The following is a 20,909-nucleotide window of genomic DNA, read 5'->3' on the forward strand; positions in this document are numbered from 1 at the left end:
ATCCTATCGAGTGGAGAGCAGACCTCCCACTCGGGGGCTTAGCTGCAGCCCAGTGCTCGCCTAAGTATCTGAAATCCTACCGAGTGGAGAGCAGACCTCCCACTCGGGGGCTTAGCTGCAGCCCAGTGCTCGCCTAAGTATCTGAAATCCTACCGAGTGGAGAGAAGACCTCCCACTTGGGGGCTTAGCTGCAGCCGAGTGCTCGCCTAAGTATCTAAAAATCCTACCGAGTGGAGGGCAAACCTCTCACTCGGGGACTTAGCTGCAGCCCAGTGTTCGCCTAAGTGAATTAGGGGGCAAGTCGATGGCAATAAGCGCTTTGCTTTAACCTGCAAAAGACGCCTCAAACCAAATGCAAACATATTCAGCGACGAACCCAAGTTCGGATAACACCTAACGGAACCGAAAGTGCTCAGGCGCTAGGCCTGTTAAGGTTTGTCGGTTACAAAACTCACTCGGCATACCGAGGCAAATTTAAAGTATCAAGCTCAGAAGTTTTTTACCCCTCCTGTGGAGGGCTGGAAGGTGCCACAAACTCGTCCAGATCAATTCCATCTGCAATCCGAGTGGCAGCGGCAATGAAGGTCTCCATGAAAGATCTGAAATCGTGCTTCTTGGTGTTGGCCACCCTAAGAGCCACCAGCTTGTCCTCTCGTGCATCCTTGCAGTGAACGCAGACCAGAGACAGAGCAACATCCGCGCCGCACCTGGCCGAAGACTTCTTCCACTCCTGCACTCGACTTGGGACCTTGTTCAGTCGAGTCATCAGAGACTCGAGGTTGTTCTGGAGTGTCTCTCTTGGCCAGAGTGTTGTGTCAATGCAGGAAGTTGCGACCTTCAGCCTTGCGAGATAATCGATGACGGCAGCAACACGAGATTCAAGTCGGAGCACGTTCATGGCGACTTCATCTTTCACAGGGGAGTTGATGGGGTCCAGGTTTACTTCCAGTCGACCAGTCTCCTCTTCAAAGTTCTGACAAAATTCTGCAAGCACAACCACCGAGTCAAGACAAACAGTCGGAGGTCACAATTAAAATATTTGTTTGATACAAAGGATTACCTTCAAGCATGAGGAACAACTTCTTGGCGAGTCCACCCAGATAAGCCTCTAGATCATTCTTATTTCTCTTCAACTCACTGGCCTTGTCATTCAGGGTGGTCTTGTCGCTTTTCAGTCGACTGACCTCCTGGTTGGCAGCATCAAGAGCAGCTTTCAGATTGGTGTTTTCTTCTTCAAGCTTAGTCACTGAAGCCAGCTTCTCATCCGCTAGCCTGGTCTTCTCTAAAGCAGTTTTTTTGCATCTCAGCCAAGTCAAGCTCTTGTTTCTTCAGGGCATCCCTCACTTTGCCTGCAAAGTTATAGTGAGATTAGATTCGGAAACAAGTGAGAGGCAAAGGCAGTCGTCAAAGGCCTCACCAAGCATACCTTTAGCTTCCTCCTTCGCCTTCGTCAAGTTCTCTTAGGCCAGTTTCAGATCGAGCTTGAGCTGAATGTGTTTGTTATCCAACTTAGTATAACGAGCCGCAAGGTCACAGGATTTCTACGAAGAACCAATCGACAGATGTCAAAGACAATTCACTTCCGAGTGAGTAAGGAAAAATCATAGCGTTTCTAAGACTACGGCCGAATGCAAACATTCGACCATAGTCTCGGGGACTACACCCAGTGGGTGCACTCAACGTGCCCCCACTAGTTTCATCAGTTAGAGCCGACCAGTCGACCGACAACACAAAAAAATCGGAGGTGTTCTTCAGACTATAATCGACTGCAAGTAGTCGACCACAGTCTCGGGGACTACACCCAGTGGGTGCACTCAGCATGCCCCCACCGGTCTATGAATCTATTCGACCTAGTCGAGTAAGGAAAAAACTTAAGACATAAAGACTATAGTCGACTGCCAGCAGTCGACCATAGCCTTGGGGACTACACCCAGTGGGTGCACTTAGCGTGCCCCCACTAGTCCAGAATTTCAATCGACACACCCAGTGGGTGCAGGACACACTCTAAGAATTGCAGAAAGAAGAGTTTACAGATATCATATCCTAACAGAACAGGCAGTGACCGACTGACCTGAACATTACTGTGAAGAGCCGAACTGGCGTCATAGGCTGCCTGACTAGCTTCTCGTATCGCCTTCGCTTGCTCCATCATGACCCCCGCTTGGCGTATCGCTTCTCTAGCAGCACTGGCTTGGTATTATGGAACAGGGTAGGTGGAGAAAAGCGAGGGTTGAGCAGCACTCGACGACGAAGGGCGAGCACTCGTCAACAGCACCGTGAAGGTTACGGTGGGTCGAGTGACATTGTCTCCCTCCACGACCAACGTCTCGGGTGCCGGCACATCCTGAGTCGCCTTGCCAGCAGACGTTTTCTTGCTTCTCCTCGGCCGTGGTGGTTCTTCGTCGTCGTCGTCAGGAAGGTCAATAACAATGTTAGATGAAACTGTAAGAATCAAAATTAGAGATAATAAGTCAGTCGACTGAAAACAGCAGCACAAGAGTCATACCAGGTTTCGAGGTTGCAGCATCCTCCATCTCGTGGTCTTCGGCCCTCGCCGAAGTGTCAGAAGTAGCAGTGCTGCAGTTCCAAAAGTCAGTCGATTGGCCCATGAGTCGACCAAGAACAAGTTCATGAAACAGGGAAAGCTCAAAACTACCATTACCCTGAGATAGTGGGGATCACCATCTTCATCTTCGGCAAGACCTTTGCAGGCTTCGACGGCGCCACTCGAGATTGCTTCGGAGCCTTCTCAGTCGGTGCCGGAGAAGTAGTCCGAGGATGCTTGGTCGACTGGGAAGTGGTTGCGACCCCCTTACCCCGCTCAGTCGCGGGATCATGGGCAAGCTTCGAGCGTCTTTCTGAGCGGGGAGGTGCAACTTCCTCCTCCTCCTCCTCTTCCTCCTCCTCACCAGATTCATCACCCTCGTCGTCGTCATCAGCATCCGAATCCCACTCCTCCGGGCTTTCGCCCCCGCTTCCTTCCTCCTCCTCAGTCGGCGTCTGCGCCCCATTGGGCATCGAGTACAATTCGGTGGTGGCCTGTCAGACAACAAAACGAAGATCAATCGACCAATTCGCGGCAAAGCAGAATGGACAAAGCAAGATCACAATCGGGGATAAGTGGACATACCGCGTCCAGCGTATAAGTACAGTCGAGTGGCGGGATCCTCCTAGCCCCTCGAGGGTTGTCCTTGTTCCCTGTGATGGCGGCCACCCACCTCTCCAGCGTGGCGTCGTCGACTGCTTCTGGATGGACCCGAGTGGTGTCTTCGGTACCGCAGTACAGCCACATCGGGTGACCTCGGTACTGGAGCGGTTGGATGCGCCGCCTAAGGAAGACTTCCAGAAGATCCATGCCCGTCACTCCGTCCCGAACGAGTTGGACCACGCGCTCCATCAACATTTTTACCTCGGCTTTCTCCTCAGGAAGCACCTTCAGAGAAGACGGTTTGTCCACTCGGTCCATGGAGAACGGAGGGAGACCAGTCGACTGCCCCGGCGTCGACTCGTCTTGGCAGTAGAACCAAGTCAACTGCCACCCTCTGACCGACTCAGGAAGGGTCATGGCCGGGAAAGTGCTCTTATTCCTCAACTGAATCCCAAGACCCCCGCACATCTGAATAACCTTGGTCCTCTCATCATCCGGACTCGCCTTTTTTACTGTCTGTGAGCGACAGGTGAATATGTGCTTGAAGAGACCCCAGTGCGGTCGACAACCCAGGAAGTTCTCGCACATGGACACAAAGGCAGCAAGATAGGTGATGGAATTGGGATTGAAATGGTGGAGTTGCACCCCAAAGAAATTCAGAAACCCACGGAAGAACACACTCGGCGGCAGAGAAAAACCACGATCTACGTGAGTGGCTAAGAGAACGCACTCACCCTCCTGCGGCTGCGGTTGACACTCGGACCCGGGGAGCCTCGCTGACCCGTGGGGGATCAGTCCCTCATTGGCCAGGTCGTTGAGATCTTTCTTTGTGATGGTCGAGCGGATCCAATCCCCTTGGACCCAACCCTTCGGCAGGCGGGACCTCGACGAAGATCCGCCCCGACTGGATGGTCTCCCCTTCGCTTGCCCCGTCGTCGTCGCCTTCTTCGCGCGCTCTAGGGCCGCCGTCTTCTCCTTCACCATTGTCGCCGGCGAAGCGCGCAAGAGGTGGATAGGCGGAGCCAGGAGCAGGCGCAGTGGGCGGAGGCAGAGAGGGAAGAGAGAACAATGGGAAGGTACTGTTCAAAAAACCCTCCCCCAGCGCTTTATATAAGGGCGTTTCCGAGTGGCTGACGAGTGGGTCCGAGCGATCCTGTAACATCCCGAAACAGTCACGCACGCACGATACGTGGCGAAAAAGGCGGTGCGGAAATCGAGGCGTCCACGCCTTATCCTGTCTGATTGCCGCGAACCGCCCCGCTTCGCGCGCTTCCCAAATTTCGGATCCCACAAAATCCGCTAGCAGCAGATCAATCTGTCAGACAATATCTTTCCCACGATCCGTCGCTCGGGAGTTCTCCAAAGTTCAAAAGTTCACTCGACAGAAGATAAGAATGGATCAAGGCGACTGAAGTAAAAGTTGACGCCAACACCGAAAGAAAAATCACCAATCCAAGATACGACACAATCAAAGTGCAAGAAATGAGTCGGAGAAAATCATCAACTCCTTCCTCACTCGATCCTCGATCCATTCAGGGGCTAATGATGAGGATATGTACCTAGGGTAGGGTCATAGACCTATCTAGGATACCATGCCCAAGGACATCCTTAGACGGAGCTACCTTCCAGTCGACCAAGAGAGACTCCACTCGACCGGCTAGAAGACACTCGACAAACCTGAAGACACACGACCATCAAGACCCACTCGACCATCAGGAGTTCAGGATCTACTCTGCATCCAAACGGTCTGTAATTAAGTAGTCTTAATGGTCATGATGACACTTTAAGTAGGGCGATACCAGTAACTCCCGACCTTAATGTACTTTAATCCTCTGCTACGTGGGATGGCTGGGGTCCTGGCGTTCTCTATATAAGCCACCCCCTCCACTGGTAGAGGGGTTCGCACCCCTGTAACTCATATACACAGAAATCAGTCGACCGCCTCTGGGCTCCGAGACGTAGGGCTGTTACTTCCTCCGAGAAGGGCCTGAACTCGCTAAACACTCGTGTGTACAACTACTCCATAGCTAGGATCTTGCCTCTCCATACCTACCCCCCATTCTACTGTCAGACTTAGAACCACGACATACCCAATTGTAGATGGATTCTACATCCAACCCGTGTGCTGTTTATAAATTTGGTAAAAAGAATAACATGGGAGAGGGTCAGAACACGAAGACACTTGCATGTGGACCAAATATATGTATGAAAAGGGTGGATTGATGTTTGAATACCCAATGCACAACTTTCATGTGGCACCTGTCGCACAAAAGCACAATATTGCTAGTCAGCCACCCCCTACGAACCCCACTTCGTGTCGGCGGTAAGGGAATCCTAGCTACCAATATATGCCCCCAAATAGCTAGGTCTAAAATCTCACCCTATCATAACACAAAACCTATAGGAGTCCATCATATATATGGTCAAACTTCCCCTTTCGCTTCCCGACAAAGGTGGACCGTGTGCCGACCCATAAATGTGTGCTTGTTGCGTGAGATGGGTGAGACCACATACAAATCACCTGCGGGTGGCCCTACTATATGTATGAAAAGGGTGTGGTGTGATATTTAACTACCATTCACAACTTTGATGTGGCACATGTACCTCGCAAATTAATCAGACTTCCCTGACCCCACGGAGGTTGCAAGTAGTGTGAAGTAGCCCCCACCCCCCTCACACACACGTCGGGGGGAGGGCATCTCACCAGGACATGCTATACCACGGACCAAGCAGAATCCTACTTGGTCGTACAACCTTTCCCGCTCGTTGTTGGTCAAAGTGATGGACGTCCACACGGCCCTGCAAAATGTCTAGCTTATCGCCGATAACCTCGCGAGGGAGTACTGTATGAAGATAAACCCATTCTGTGCATGTAGCCCAAGTATGTATATGGAAGTGGTGTGTGTGGTGTTTGAATACCCAATGCACAAATTTGATGTGGCACCATGCTTTGGAACCGTAAAATCCCCACACTAAGCGAGGCTTCACGACGCGTAGCATGCGCTCAAACTTAATTAGGCTTGGAATGCTCGACCTACTATATGGTAACTCGAAGAAAAGAAGAAGAATCCACCCTGACAACATTTCTCATCGTTGGTCAAAATGATGGACGTCCACGCGGGCCCACGAATATATATTGGCTTGCCGCCCATAACCGAGTGAGAGTGTGTCCAAAGATAACCATTGCATGCGTGTGTTCCGAACATATTTATGGAGGTGTGTGATGCATGCATATGTGTTGAATACCCATCCCAATGCACAACATTGATGTGGTGCATGCGTTGAAAATCGCATAGGTCCCCACACAGAGCAAGAGGTTCATGATGTGTCGTGTGCTCGCTTCCGCCCTTCGATCTAGCGGGATGGATTCATGTGTACACATGCACTATTATATATAAGTAATCTCACATCATGATCTATATTGTGAGACAAACAAGAAATTAAGCTCTCTTCTAAGTCAAATTAATTAACCACTCTCACTGTCGGTGAAAGTGATGGACCAAGCGGGCCGACAGATGGAAGCATCACTGATAACCGCATGAGTGAGTGCCATAGGACAACAACCATCGCTTAAATGTGTGCCAGAACATATATATGGAGAGGTGTGTGGTTGTCATGTTTTGAATACCTAATGCACAACTTAGACGTGGCATTTGCCTCCTATGGAACAATCAAAAATTATAGATACGACGGAGACGTATCGCAGACGGACCGTTTGGTCTCACTTAAGCGAGTTTTTCTAACAAGGTGGTTTTTTTCGACCACATCCAAAATCACCTGAAATTTTGTACAGATGATCTCTTTCATAAACATAGACAGAATATGAAAGTTTTCCCTTTTTTTAGAATTTTATATAATTTATAGTGGCTCAGTGAAACTCAGGTACATACCTCTGACTTTACCTTAAGGGGACAGTGTAAACTTCATTATTATTGAATTTTCTTTGATAATCATGTTTATTACATGTATGTGACAATGTAAAAAAATTGGGTGATTTGGAGATGGTCCAATCATAAACATGTGACCATACACAAAAGAAAAAGCCAACCCTCTAACAGGAGATTTCGGACCACACGGCATGCATACGACTAGAAACCCAACCATATGGGCCAGGATGTAGGACCGTGGGATATTGATTTCTCCTGCTAATAGGCCCCATGGGGTATACACAGAATTGGATAGGGAACATGTTGTTTCAGTGAGAGAGGCTCATGCAAATGGTCTCTCAGCCGCGTATATAACTAGGTGCGTGCGCGTCTCACTTGGTGAGGTGGGACTAAACTCCCACCACCCGTCAGTTGCGCCCGGTGCGTCTCAGCATTGGGCCAAATTTTGTTGGGCTGTCCCAGGCGAATCTCACCCGTGTGCTAGACCACGCGTCCCTGTAGATGGTTGGGCTGGCCCATCTTGTATGCATATCCTTTTTCTTTTTTGTTTTTCACATATTCTCTTTCATTTATTATTATACAGTTCTAAAACAAAGGTTGTTTTAAACACACAAAACTCCTTCTTCGGCCTCTCACCATCACATTCATGTTGAACTCACCCTAAAATCAAGGAGAGGTAGATTGAATCTCCCCACGGGGGACAACCTCCACGGAGTAGCTAAATATGGTTACTTGAGATTTTCTTCCCAAATCGTTTTTTGAGGGGAAAATACATTTTTCTTTTTTCCTCCAATATTTGTGGCGAAATACATGGAACAAAAATCGTGGGAGGCACGGGGGCTGCATGTTTTTCCCCTCCGAAAGTGCACTTGTTGCCAAAATGCATGTGAATGTGTCATATTCCACATTTCCCTTAAAACATGTTGTACACCTATACAAACAATTGAATTGTCGTTTTCATTTTGTTATCAATTCCTAAATCTTGAATTCCAGCATGCACCTATCCCATGGCGTCTCATCCAAGCTCCCACGTCAACCGCGCAGATTTTTCTACCATGCACATGTGCTGCTCTAGCGTCCGGTATAAGAGAGGGGACTCTTGATCCGATGTGATGCAATTCATGTCTACCCATACCATGCACCACTAGGAAACCGGGCTGACAACATGCACCGCTAGCCGCCTCGATCCAGACCATGGGCAAAGATGCTCAGCTGGACATGTTTGTTGGCACTAGTGCATGATGCACCAATCTCAGTGTGCAAGACGTGTAGCATGTGTCATTTTAACATGCTTGGCATACTGAGGGAAGGGACTCATCAGAGATCCAACAAACCGAGGTGGGTCAAGGGTGGATGGATGGTGTGGGTCAACTTGGCTAAAGGTTTACGGTGGTGTCTACATGGCCAAGTGTGCATGCATGGTGTGAATCCAGCTGTGTGTGATGCACTGGGCCAGCCTTTTTGAATAGGGCCCACATGAAGCGGCACCGAATTTTGAGGAAAAATGAAGGAACGGGCCCTGCATCCATCCGCATGCCGAACTCGTTCCCTCCATTGGCTAGATCCAGCATGCGATATGGCATCGTTTCCACGTAGCCCGCGTTAGGGCTTATGCGTGCCGCTCTCGGTGTTTGACCACACCCTTCATGGGTCATACGATGAGACCACGCCAGGCCCCGTGAAGCACCGCCTAGGCACAAAGCGGGTGCGTTACCTCTTGGTAGCTAGATCCAAACCATATGCACCCCCGCCATCTAGACCCACGTGTGGAGCATCATGTAGACGTTTAGACTCGTACTTGGACATGCATCCTCTTGGTAGACGTTTAGACTCATGTGTTACCTCTTGGTAGCTAGATCCAAACTGGACTCACACCACTTACGCCAGTCCCCGAACCATGCATCCCCGCCATTCAGACTCATACGTGGACATGTGTGCATGCATGTTGTGGGTCCAGTTGAGTGTGATGCACGAGACGGGCCTTGGTTACTAGGTCTAACATCACGTGGCATCGAGATTTGAGTCAAATGAAGGAGTGTGCCCCTCACTCCTTTCACAGGACAGATGCATTCTCTCTCGATGGCTTGATCCGACATGCGATATGGTCCCGTTTGCACACAGCCTATGTGAGGGCCGATGCATGCCGCTCTCAATGTTTTACCACACCCTCTAGGGGTTGTATGATGACACCACGCCAGGTCTCGTGAATTTTTAGCCCCTCACGAATTTGCATTGATTATAACAACAACATACGGGCATCATAGCCCTAGAGAACGGCGTCGAGGCCACGCCTCCTGTTGGTAGCATATGACACATATATGGACCAAAGAGCTTAACATGGGGCACTCATACCATTCCCTACTATGATTTCATGTGACCGCGTAAGATCTTGAACTTTCGAGGTTAAAACCATAGAAATACGATAAATGGCCCGAATATGAGAGGGAGGGAGGGGGTGGGGGCGAGAAAGGCCACGCAATTACCTACCCCCATTATTGAAGTTTGTTTTTTCTAGAAAGAAACATTTTTTATAAATAAGGAATTTTTAGCACTTATTAATAACGATTTTACAATTTCACATTGTGAGGTGCATTTTTTCTCTAAAACAAAGGTGTTGTAAACGCACAAAACTCCTCCTTGAGCCTCTCACCATCACGTTCACGTTGAACTCACCCAAAAAGGATTTCCCTATTTTTTACGATTTTCCTTTCTTTTTTTAGACAAAAGGATTTTCCTTTGTGTTTTTTTATTAGTAACATAGGGTTTTACTTTGTGACTGGTAAGCGGCCCGTGGGCCTGTTTGGTTGTTTCTTTACGAACTGGACCCACGAGCCGTTATTTTTTGTGCTTGACACGGATAGGGTTCGTGCCATCACCCCCATCGCCCACACACCCTCTCCCTCCTCATCCCCACCCTCCCCACAAACCACCCCGCAGTGACCCCGCCCCCCTACTCGCCTGGTCGCTCTTGACGGTTGGAGCAGAAGAGCGCGGAGTGATATTGGGAGGCCGCCAGCAAGCACCTAGAGAGTATCGGCGACTAGGTGAAGTGAGAAACCCTAACTTGTAATCTTCAAATTCTTTGTTCCTTGTTGTCTTGCCGTTTCGGGAGTTGGATATGGTTTTCAAAGTTGGAGATTAAATAGTTAGGATTTTCAAATCGGAGGTTAGATGGAAGGCGATGCAAAGATTGAAGGAAGTTTTCTACATCGGTAGCTTGCTCGGTATTTTTTTCAAGGGTTTCGGTATTCCAAGGTTTTCATAACAATGAGCAAGTGCAGATGCTAACACAATAGCAGCAAATATCAGCAAACCGTTCTTTAAAAACTTAAAAAAAAGTGGCATTGTGCAGTGGCGAATCCAGGAAGAAACCGGAGGGTGGGCTCAAAACTTATAAGCTAGGCCAGTGGATTAAATTCCTTTTTAGGGCAAAATTAGGTTGGGTTTAGTAAGGCAGCCATTAAGTTGTAGTCCTAGATTGCAAGTCAACTAAACATTTATCAGAATAATATTTACTGCAGTGTCTAGTTTTTTGCAAAATATGAAATTTTGATCCAAATATTTGTATCTTTGTAGGGAAATAACAATAACCTCTTAATTTTGTTACCCAAATTAGTTCATATTTTAAAGATTATAAATGTGAGGGCGTACAATATATCAGAGTTTTTAGGAATTATTTTAATCTTTATTTTGTGTGCTTATGTAGTACCAGGAAAAAGTGAAGTAAGTTTATTTTCTCCAATATGACAAACAAGTGGCTAATTTAGTTGGTTACCCTGACGATCCTTTGTCCTTCTAGAATAGATTTTCTTTTCTTTTTTCTTGGAAAAAATTGTTGGATGCGGATGTATGTAGATGGGTTGTATGTTGAAGGTGTGCGTGTGTACATTCGGGTGGGCCGAGTAACAGTGGTAGTAGGATTTATGTTTTGATAGGACTTTTCTTAGAGATTACTGCTCCGACTCAGACACTACCTTAGTTGTGCTGCAGAGGAGGAGGGGCCAATACCGCGCGACGATGCTCAGGGTGATCCCATGCTGTCGGCCGAGGATCAAGAGAAGGACATGTCTGAACAAGTTGTGGTGTGGCGGGCACGCGCTGCGTTGCGGGGTTATGAGGAGTGGAGGGTGAGCCACCCGCGCAGTTCAAGTGTATGATTGTTGATTACTGATGTAGTACCTTTGTTGATTATACTGTATGATTGTTGCCTAGTGTGTTTACACGCATAAGCCCTTTTCTTAAATTCTCATCATTTGCTTTTCTTCATTTTATTTTGTTTACATAGGTGGGCATAACCTATTGACAGGACTGCAAAAGGCCTGATGCCACTGGGTTGAGATTACCATCAGGCTAGATGGGGACACTTCAGTTGTGGTATAAATAATCATGTCAATTTTTACTTGTATTGTGTTTGTTCCCCTCTACTTTGAAGATTAACAAAATGTAGGAAATAAATAGCAATTAAATTCTACATCTACAGATTGTGCCATGCTACGCATGGCACCAGTTCAACACCATCCCAGATAGTTCATTGCTTTTTCAAGCGAGAGGGAGCCGCACGTATGATTTTGGCGTGTACAAAGGGAATTCAAGGGCGATCATCGGTGGTGAAAACTGGTGCATGTTTGTTGAAGACTTCGGCCTGCGAGAAGGCGACCTTGTCTCCTTTGATTTGACTAAAGACATTCCTATGGTGTACTGCTGCAACCTGCCAAGGATATGCGATCAAAACGAAGAGCGTAAAGATCCTCTAGAATCAGCTGTCATAATGAAGGGAATTAATCTGACGAAGCAAGAGGAGCGTAACCTACATGCCATTTTGGCGATGAAGAAAGGTTATATAGGTGCATTTTTTGTCCACCGATTCACCAAGTCGAACATAGCAGGAAAGACGATGGTATGTTTTTGGTGTACTAGTATTTTCTATTTTTTATACAATTTTCTTTGTTTTTTCATGGAGAGAAAGATTAATGATATGCTATTGTAGCTGAAACCAGTGAATACACTGATGTGTGTTTTTGCATATCCTTTTGTTTCCCATAACTGAAGATCCTTATGTAATATATGTAGATGTAGTTGAAGATCCTTTTGTTTACTGCTCCTTCGCATATTTGATAATTTTTCTTCCTATGATGGTGCATACAGAGATTACCGGCAAAAGTTGTCGATGCCCTGAAGACCCCAGAAGATGGGGAGATACCGAGAGATGGGCTTGCTAGCATTCGGCTGTGCAAGGACAGTTTCATGTCGGTCAAGTACCACAAGTGTCATGATGGTTGCATCATCTTCGGCAAGGGATGGAGTGATTTTGTTGACAGTGAAGAGCTCAAGGTTCATAAAGCCGTTCTTTTCGGTTTCAAGACCACCACCCGTGAAGATCTTCAGATCGAGGTGGTTACGAACACGCTGATTGAGGAGCCACAAATGTAGCACGACAATGCAAGACTGTCCTTTACACTAGGTATAGTGCGAAAACTATGTTGATAGCAGTTATGCATCTATGGGGTTACGCCTTCATTCTGTCTTGGGTGATGATGACTATGAGAGGAGGACATGTTGTAGTTAGAGTAAATGCTAGGATTAGGCCCTATTCAGGACTCAAAATAGGGCTTACACAGGTGGTTGCTTTATTGGCTCTTATTTCACTATCTATAATCATGAACGATGGTAATGCAAATGGAATCGTTAAGGGGGTTTTATTAATAATTTAAATCATGGAGTTAAGATGGCAGAACTACCTATGAGTGTTTGCATAGGAGATGCGGGAAGGGCATCAGTTGTGTTCTTCACTCTTTGGTAATGCAGGAATAATGTGAGATTACAAAATAAATGGTACAGTGATCTTATGATTCTTGTTTAGCTAATTTGCTTGTGGATCATGGGATGGTCTATATTACAGATGGAGGTGGTAAACAAAGAGGTGCTAATGTTGGGAGCAAAGAGGTGTTGATGGTCTATATGCGCAGGCTAGAGCATGTAGCAGGTGAATTTTATAGTTCATCGCAAGTGTGGAGTCACAGGGTACTGCGGTGTCGCCTGCGCATCTCTTAGCTATATTTTTTGTCCTCTGCCGTAGTTTTATTTTTTTGGACCTTCATGTTAAGTCTGGCTGGGCTTGCTACCATGTATGATTTGTGCTGCTAGTTGATTATTTTAGTTTCTAGTTGTAGTTTGTATCAGGGGCTTGAAAGACCATGTGGTTTCTGTTAATGGAAAATCAGAGGGGGCGGCCCTTCTTTTGATTAAAAAATATGAACTTTCTCTATGCAATTAAAAAATAAATTTTCTCTATTCAAACCCAGTTGAGAACAATATTCATTATAAATCTAAAATAATCTTTTGGTAAAAATGGCTATCGCATTCTGTATCATAGCTAGCGAAACCGAAATAAAATAAATGTCTTAAGTATAATATCTCTTGAACATGGATCAAATTAGGCAAGACAGCTAGAATAAAGGATGATTCAACTTGCAGGAAATTTGAACTTTTGACTTACTAGCAGTATAATAAAGTTTACAGACTATCAACTAGATAAATAGAAGAAACATTTTAGGTTGATTCATTCTTCCTTCCAGACTTCCTCGGCCGCCTAGATGGTTTGGCGAGATGCTAGCACTGACTCTCGAACCCCTTCTGGAAATTCAGCAATCGCGTGTATGCATCATAGGTGGCATACGCGTCCCTAGAAGCATAATAGATGATCTTCAAGGGCAAGGGCGCTTCTGCCCATATATGGTGGTCATCTTCTATGATAGCATCCTTCATCTTGTTGTAGCTATGGTGGATGATGGAACTAGCGTAGTCAGCTAAGCCATACTTTGGCTTAATCGTCACTAGATCAGGCACTTTCCACATATTCTGGATATGCACAAAGTTTCGTACCACCAGACCAACACGCTTGAGTTTTTTCTGGTCATTGTTGATGTCCACCCCAACAAAGGTGTACTCCTCGTCGAGCAGGAAGGCGGCAAGCAGACCGCAGTGCTCATCAGCAATGCTTATGTGGTACAGGAGGACGTAGATGCCAACGCATAACTGGACCACGGCAGCCATCTGTATTGGACCACGAGGCCAAGTGAACTCCACATCCAGTGCAACTATCTTCTGGTCGTTGTTCTGCAGCCAGTATTTGAATCTGCGAATGTAGTACTCAACACTACTAGCCTTGTTCGTGTACTTCACAAAAATTTCGGTATTTCCATCTGCCCTGACAGCATAACCTTTCACGAACGCCATGCCAAAGGACTATAATTGATGAAACCAGTATAAGACATGAAGCATGACAATAACATGATAACAATAAGCTAAGATGAATATGACAATAGATAGTATAGTAATTCCGGCGCTATTGAAAGTTTATGCAAACAAGTGCATGAACAATTTAAACTAAACATGTACTCCCTCTGTAAAGAAATCACTAAAGTAGTGAACCAAAAGTTGTTATACTTCCTTGCAGAGGGAGTATATGTGAATTAACAATCAAAATTTATGCTCTTGAAGTATTTATCTAAACAACTGCATCAACAATCAAGAATAAACATCTATCTATGAATTGTTCATCGCCCATGCAGATGAATCTGTGTGTACAAACTAAAGAGGCAGGAGAAAAACAATAAATTGACAAGACAATGGACTAGATGTTGCATGCAGATGAATCTGTGTGCAAAATTCCCATAAGGCAACGGACTACATGTTGAAGGCAGATGAATCTATGCGCACAAAATAAAGAAGCGGAAGAACAAGAAATTGAAAGAAGAAGGTCATCGTATGTGCTGCTACTTGAGAACTACTAACAAAATTGACAGGAAGGAGAACTCAACGTTCCAGAAGCCAGATTGTTGGGAGAGTGGGCGACACAGAGGAAGAGGGAATTGAGAGGACGCGGAGGCAGAGGAACTGTTTTTGGAGAGTCGTGGCAGTGAGGACAAAGCGCCCTCGCGCATGCCCGTCCTAAATAACTGGGACGGGGCTCGTCCTTCCTGTTGGACACCTCCCTCCTGTTGGAGTCCTCGCTTTCCTTTCTCATGTTCTCATTTAAAATGGTCTCATCCCATTATAATAGGCCCGTATAAGAAAGCACAAGAAGCCCAAACGCTTCACGGTTGAGATTACTGATCTGAACTTGCTAAAAAAATCTCAAAAAAAACTTGCTAAAAAAACATTACATGATCTAAAACTACCCCTTCATGAGATCCCAAATTCCCAATATTTCCTTGTGGTCGGTTGTTAGAGAATCCCCTATAAATACAAAGCTTTTCACGGCATAGATTGTATACTCCACCCCACAGCTCCCACCCCACGCCTCCCATACCTAGCCTTCCATGACTACACCGAATTACCACCCCACGCCGCCCAAAGTAGCTCCCAGGTCGGTGAAACCGACGGAGCCGTCATCTTCAAAGCCTACATCGGCGTATCCTGAGATGAAAGTGAAGGGCACGTCAAAGAAGCCGACAAAAGAGAAGGGGACGTCGGAGAAGCCGACGAAGCAAAAGATGAAAGTGAACGGCAATGGAGTCAGTCGCCATCGAGATAATCCTCCGGTAATGATCGAGATCCTTGTATTTGGTATACTCCCTCCTTACCAAGTCTGCATGCAATCCCATAATTTACGGCGCACTTCCTTTTGATCTCGTTTCGTTACAGCCATAACGAACTATCCTTATTTTACCGAAGGGAGATGGGTGTGTCTAGAAAGAAAAAAAAAGGACAAAAAAAGGCTTGCACGAATCTTAGCATAAAATCAATGGCATAGGACTTAGATGTGCAATAAAATCAAGGTTATCGTCTCTGTTTATATGCCTTAAAATTTGGAAATTGCTAATTTTTTGGCATAGGCTTTCTAAATGAGTTCTTAGTCTCTAGTCATTGAAACGGTTGGTGATCGCCCTTAATTTTGCATGGTCTTTACTAATTGATCTTTTTGAATATGATGGGAACTAAGGAGTATGTGCTCTTGAATGCTTGCAATGGAACTGCTACATTCCTTTTTTGAGATTATCTATAAACTATTGATCTTTTGATCATGTATGCAATTATTTTCGTAAGCGTGATGCCTGAAACTTTAGTAGTGTACATAGACCAAAGTATGCTCATTCTACTAAAAATCTATACTATTATCAGTCAATTTGCTGAGAGAGATAGCTTGTTTTTCTATGTCTGGTGTTCATTATATGGCCTAGAAGCTCTATGATTTCATGCAGTACTGTAGAGCACAATTTTGATATTGGCATAGATTAGGTCTAGTCGGTTCTATGCGTGTATAAATGAATACCATACAGAATCTAATCACACTATTTGTACATTCAGGGAACTTAGGTTGCTACTTTGCTGCAATTCGAGAAGTTCATAAAAGAATTAAACACACAGCAACTGACATACATCAAGTTGATTGGACTGGGTGAATGTCTCAAGACTCCTGGCATGAGAATGAGATGTCTATTGTGTCAGGCCATCGCTTATTTATATGATACAGAGCGGGATGCCTTTATAATTAATGGGAGACCATGTAGGATCACACTAAAAGATGCGGAGCATATAACAGGCCTGCCCTGCATGGGGAAGAATCATGTCCCTTCAAATCACAACAATACTTTGGAGTTGTGGAAGGAACTGAAAGACCCTAATGACACAAAAGTAACTTTGAAAGGATTGCTAGCCAAGATGAAAGGCGACAGCACACCTAATTTTGTCAGGCCATTTGTCTTGTACACCATAGGCAAATATGTATGCCCGACAACACAACAGTATGTGGACAATAGATACCTTGGGATTGTTAGAAACGTTGAGACAATAAAGAGCACCAGTTTTGGACAGCTTACGCTTGACCATCTTATGGCTAGCGTCAAGAAATTTGTAAATGGTGGAGCAAATCTGGAGGGCAGCCTATGTAAGTGCATCTAGTGCCCCTTAGTGATTTTGGTGTATTGAAGACTTATAGGTTAAGGGACTGATGCGTTTGTGAGTGTACACAGGTCTATAAGTCTATGAGGAGTTTGATATTTACAGAGAAAGTCAACCCCTAAAAATGAAGTTCTTCAACTGAAGACTTTGGATTTCTGAAGACTTTGAAAGTGAAGAAATTGGTGTGACCTTGAAGACTTGGCAATCATTTGAGGAACATGAAGCATGAAGAATTATGTTTTTGTAGTTTCATTTTCCCTTTCTTGAGTCACAGGAAACACCGTACTGTTAAAGGGGGTCAAGGAAATACTAAGGAAAAATTTCCATGTGATGCTCAACTCAAAATCCTACACCTACCAATCCCTTCGAGTGAAGCCATTGGAAATCTCATACAGTTCAGTCATATTCTTCAGTGACAGAGACGAAGTTCTTATGGTCTCTGAGGAATTTGTGCTGACTAAGGAGTTAGGAATTCACCAGTGCGAATTACCTACACAGTGAGGAACTTGATAGCCCTGAGGATTTTGATAGTCAAAATTCCGACCGTTGCTGTGCCATGCGCCAGCTGTTCCAAAATATCTACCCACCTAACGTTCATATCAGACAAGGGAATTTATGTCTTATCATGTCGGGCTGCTCCCTAGGCTATAAACAGCCGCCCCCTTCAACCACTAGCTGGTTGGCTGCTCTGAGAGGAACTGACACTTGTCATTTGAGAGCATCCCATCCTCTGAGGACTTTGAGCGAAAATCATCAAATGAGGAAAACCCAAACCCAACACCTACAAACCCAAAGTGATTGAGCATCACTGAAGAGATTGATCCTACGTGGATCCGACACTTGTTTCCTTTGAACATTGTGCTTCTTCCAGACGGTTAGGCGTCAAGGGCTAGAGCATCCAAGAGGAATTGTGGATCGCCGAGTGACCAAGTTTGTGAAGGTTCGGAAGTCACATGAAGACTTACCACGAGTGATTGGGCGAGGTCTGTGTGACCTTAGCTCAAGGAGAATACGATGAGGACTGTGTGTCCGGGACTGGGTGTCCTCGAGTTTAAATACTCAGCCGCTCCAACCAGATGTACAACTGAGATAGCAGTTGGAACTGGTCTACCAAATCATTGTCTTCACCGAGCTTACTGGTTCTATTTCCTCAACTCTTTCATTTCCTCATGTCTGTTGTTGTGTGCCTGTTCATATTTGTTTGAAGACTTTGATTGAAGACTTTCTCAATTTCCTTAGTTCAATTTCTTCAGTCTGTCCGTCTTCTTTCTTGTGTTATCATGTGTTTACGCTTTCTGTACTCTGTGCTTATCTTCATTTCATCATGATGACTATGCTTGTGTTCTGTTATGTTTACTTCTAAGTACTTATTCCACTGCAAGTAGTTCTTCAGTTAGGAATTTCCTCACCAGCAAATTCCTCAGTGAAGAATTCATAAAAATCGCCTATTCACCCCCCCCCCCCTCTAGTCGATATAACGCACTTTCAATTGGTATCAGAGCAAGGTACTCCCTTGTTTTGTGTGATTTTGGTTTAACCGCCTGGAGTTTTAGTTATGTCGACCACAGGTATGATCAAGTTCTCTGTTGGGTGTCCTACCTTCGATGGAACGGACTACCCCTACTAGAAGAATAAGATGCGAATGCATCTTGAGGCAATTGACAACAATCTCTGGTATGTTGTGGAAAATGGTGTTCCCTCAGTCACACCTTCTCTAAATGCTACTAATGTGAAGAGATTCAAGCAACTCGATTCTCAAGCTAAGAATATCATATGTGGCCATCTAAGCAAAGGATAGTATGGAAGAGTGAGTGCTTTGAAAACTGCTAAGCTTATCTGGGATAGGCTGTCCAAAGTGAATGAAGGAGTCTCAACTCAATGTGACTCTCGTGTTGACGTTCTTCGCAATCTCTTCAACCGCTTCAAAAGACTCGACAATAAAAATGTTCAACAAACCTTCGATCGCCTCACTGACATCTCAAATGAGCTTCAAGCGCTTGGCGCCACTAACATCACCGACCATGAGGTGGTGAAGAAATTGCTGAGGTTGCTCAATTCTTCATTTGATACTCTGGCACTGATGATTCAAGAGCGTGTTGACTACAAGTCACTTGATCCCGCTGATATCCTCGAGAGGCTAAATACTCATGAGTTCCAGCTTGCTGAGAAGAGAGATCTCTATGGTTCGAGCTATGGCAGATCACGTGCTCTGAAGGCCAAGGCAGTCTCTGAGTCTGAATATGAGGACTCTGCTAGCAGCCTTCGTGACCCTGAAGAACTGAGCCAAGAACTAGCACTGCTCGTGAAGAAATTTCAGAAGTTCTCAAGACGTGGTCGCTGTGGAAAATCCTCAAGGAGCAATGATTCCACATCCAGTGACTACAAGAAGAGGCTATGCCACAAATGCAAGAAACCTGGTCACTACATCCAAGATTGTCCTTAGTGGGATAAGGAATCAAAGAAGAAGAAGTGCAAGGATTATAGTTCTGATGACGCAAAGAAGAAGAAGAAATCTTCAAAGTCTTCATCATCAAAATCCTCGAGGTCTTCATCTCACAAGAAGAGCAGCTCCAAGAAGGCTCGGGCATTCATTGGCAAGGAAATGGACTCTGAGGCTGAATCTGAGGAACATGAGGACGAGGAGGCATCTAAGGAGTCCGAGTCTGGTGTGGTGAGCCTAGCTCTCGCTACTGCATTCGTCAGCAAGTCTATCTTCAACTCTGAAGAAAATGGCTTCACCAACAAGGTTGATGAAGGCAATGATGACTATGCTACCACCTATTGCTTCATGGCAAAGGGTGCCAAGGTAACTAAATACACCTCCTCTGACTCTAGTGAGGATGAATCTGATGAAAACCTCAAGCCCAGCTACTCTAAACTTGCTAAAATTGCTGTGAAACAACAAAAGGCCTTTGAAAAGGTTCAAAACATGCTAGATAAAAGTTATGACATGTTGGGTGAAGAAATGGATCGCACTAAAACCTTGACTGAAAATCTTCATAGACTTCAGTCCAAGTTTGACAATCTTCAAGGTCATCATAACACTCTCTTATCTGATCACGAGAAGCTTTCTTATGAATTTCTTCAAAGAAAGCAAGATCTTGAAAAGCTAAGAGTGTATTATGAAGATCTTCAGAAGGAGCGCGATTCATTACTTGCTCAACAAATCAGCGCTACTCAGGAAGAATTTGTTCCTCTATGTCTAAAATGCATTGAACGTGAAACTGCTAATTCTTTACCTGAATGTTCAAATGCTTCTAATGCTACAAATTCTTCATATGTCTCTTCTATCACTAATTCCTCATCTGAGGACAATGCAAGTATCACTGATGATGCAGGGCTGAAGGAATTGTACATGACAGGCATGTACAAAAGCCTCAAAGGGCATCAGACTCTTTGTGATGTGCTCAAAAAGAAGATCCTCAACAGAAACCCTAGGAAAGAGGGTATTGCCTTTGAGAGGAAACTCAATGCTGATGGAACATATTGGAAGCCTGAGAAGTACCCCAAAACCTCATGGGTTGCTGCAAAGGGACCTCCTGTTGATCCATCCAACTTATCTGGCTTTACATGTGAATCTCCTCATTCCTCTGATGAGTCATTTGACTTTAACTATAAACTGTTCAAAAATCAGAATGGTGAAGTATTTGCTAGATATGTTGGGACTAACTGCAGGAACGGTTCCCTTATGAAGAAAATCTGGGTTCCCAAAAGTTGCCTTGAAAGTCTTCAGGTGAATGTCCTCATGACACCACCTGTGAAGAATAGGAACTCCAGATCAAATTCTTCATATGAACCAAATTCTTCATATGGATCCAAGTCCTCATATGGACCAAATTCCTCATGTGGATCAAATTCCTCAAAAGGATCAAAGTCCTTATATGATCATCATCGTGCTAACCCTTCTGTTTCACAGGGTAGAGCTAAGGGCTATGAATATGTGCATTATTCTTCAAATCATTATGTTCATA

This window comes from Triticum dicoccoides, chromosome 4B, assembly GCF_002162155.2.
Source record: "Triticum dicoccoides isolate Atlit2015 ecotype Zavitan chromosome 4B, WEW_v2.0, whole genome shotgun sequence".
In the NCBI taxonomy this organism is placed as follows: Eukaryota; Viridiplantae; Streptophyta; class Magnoliopsida; order Poales; family Poaceae; genus Triticum; species Triticum dicoccoides.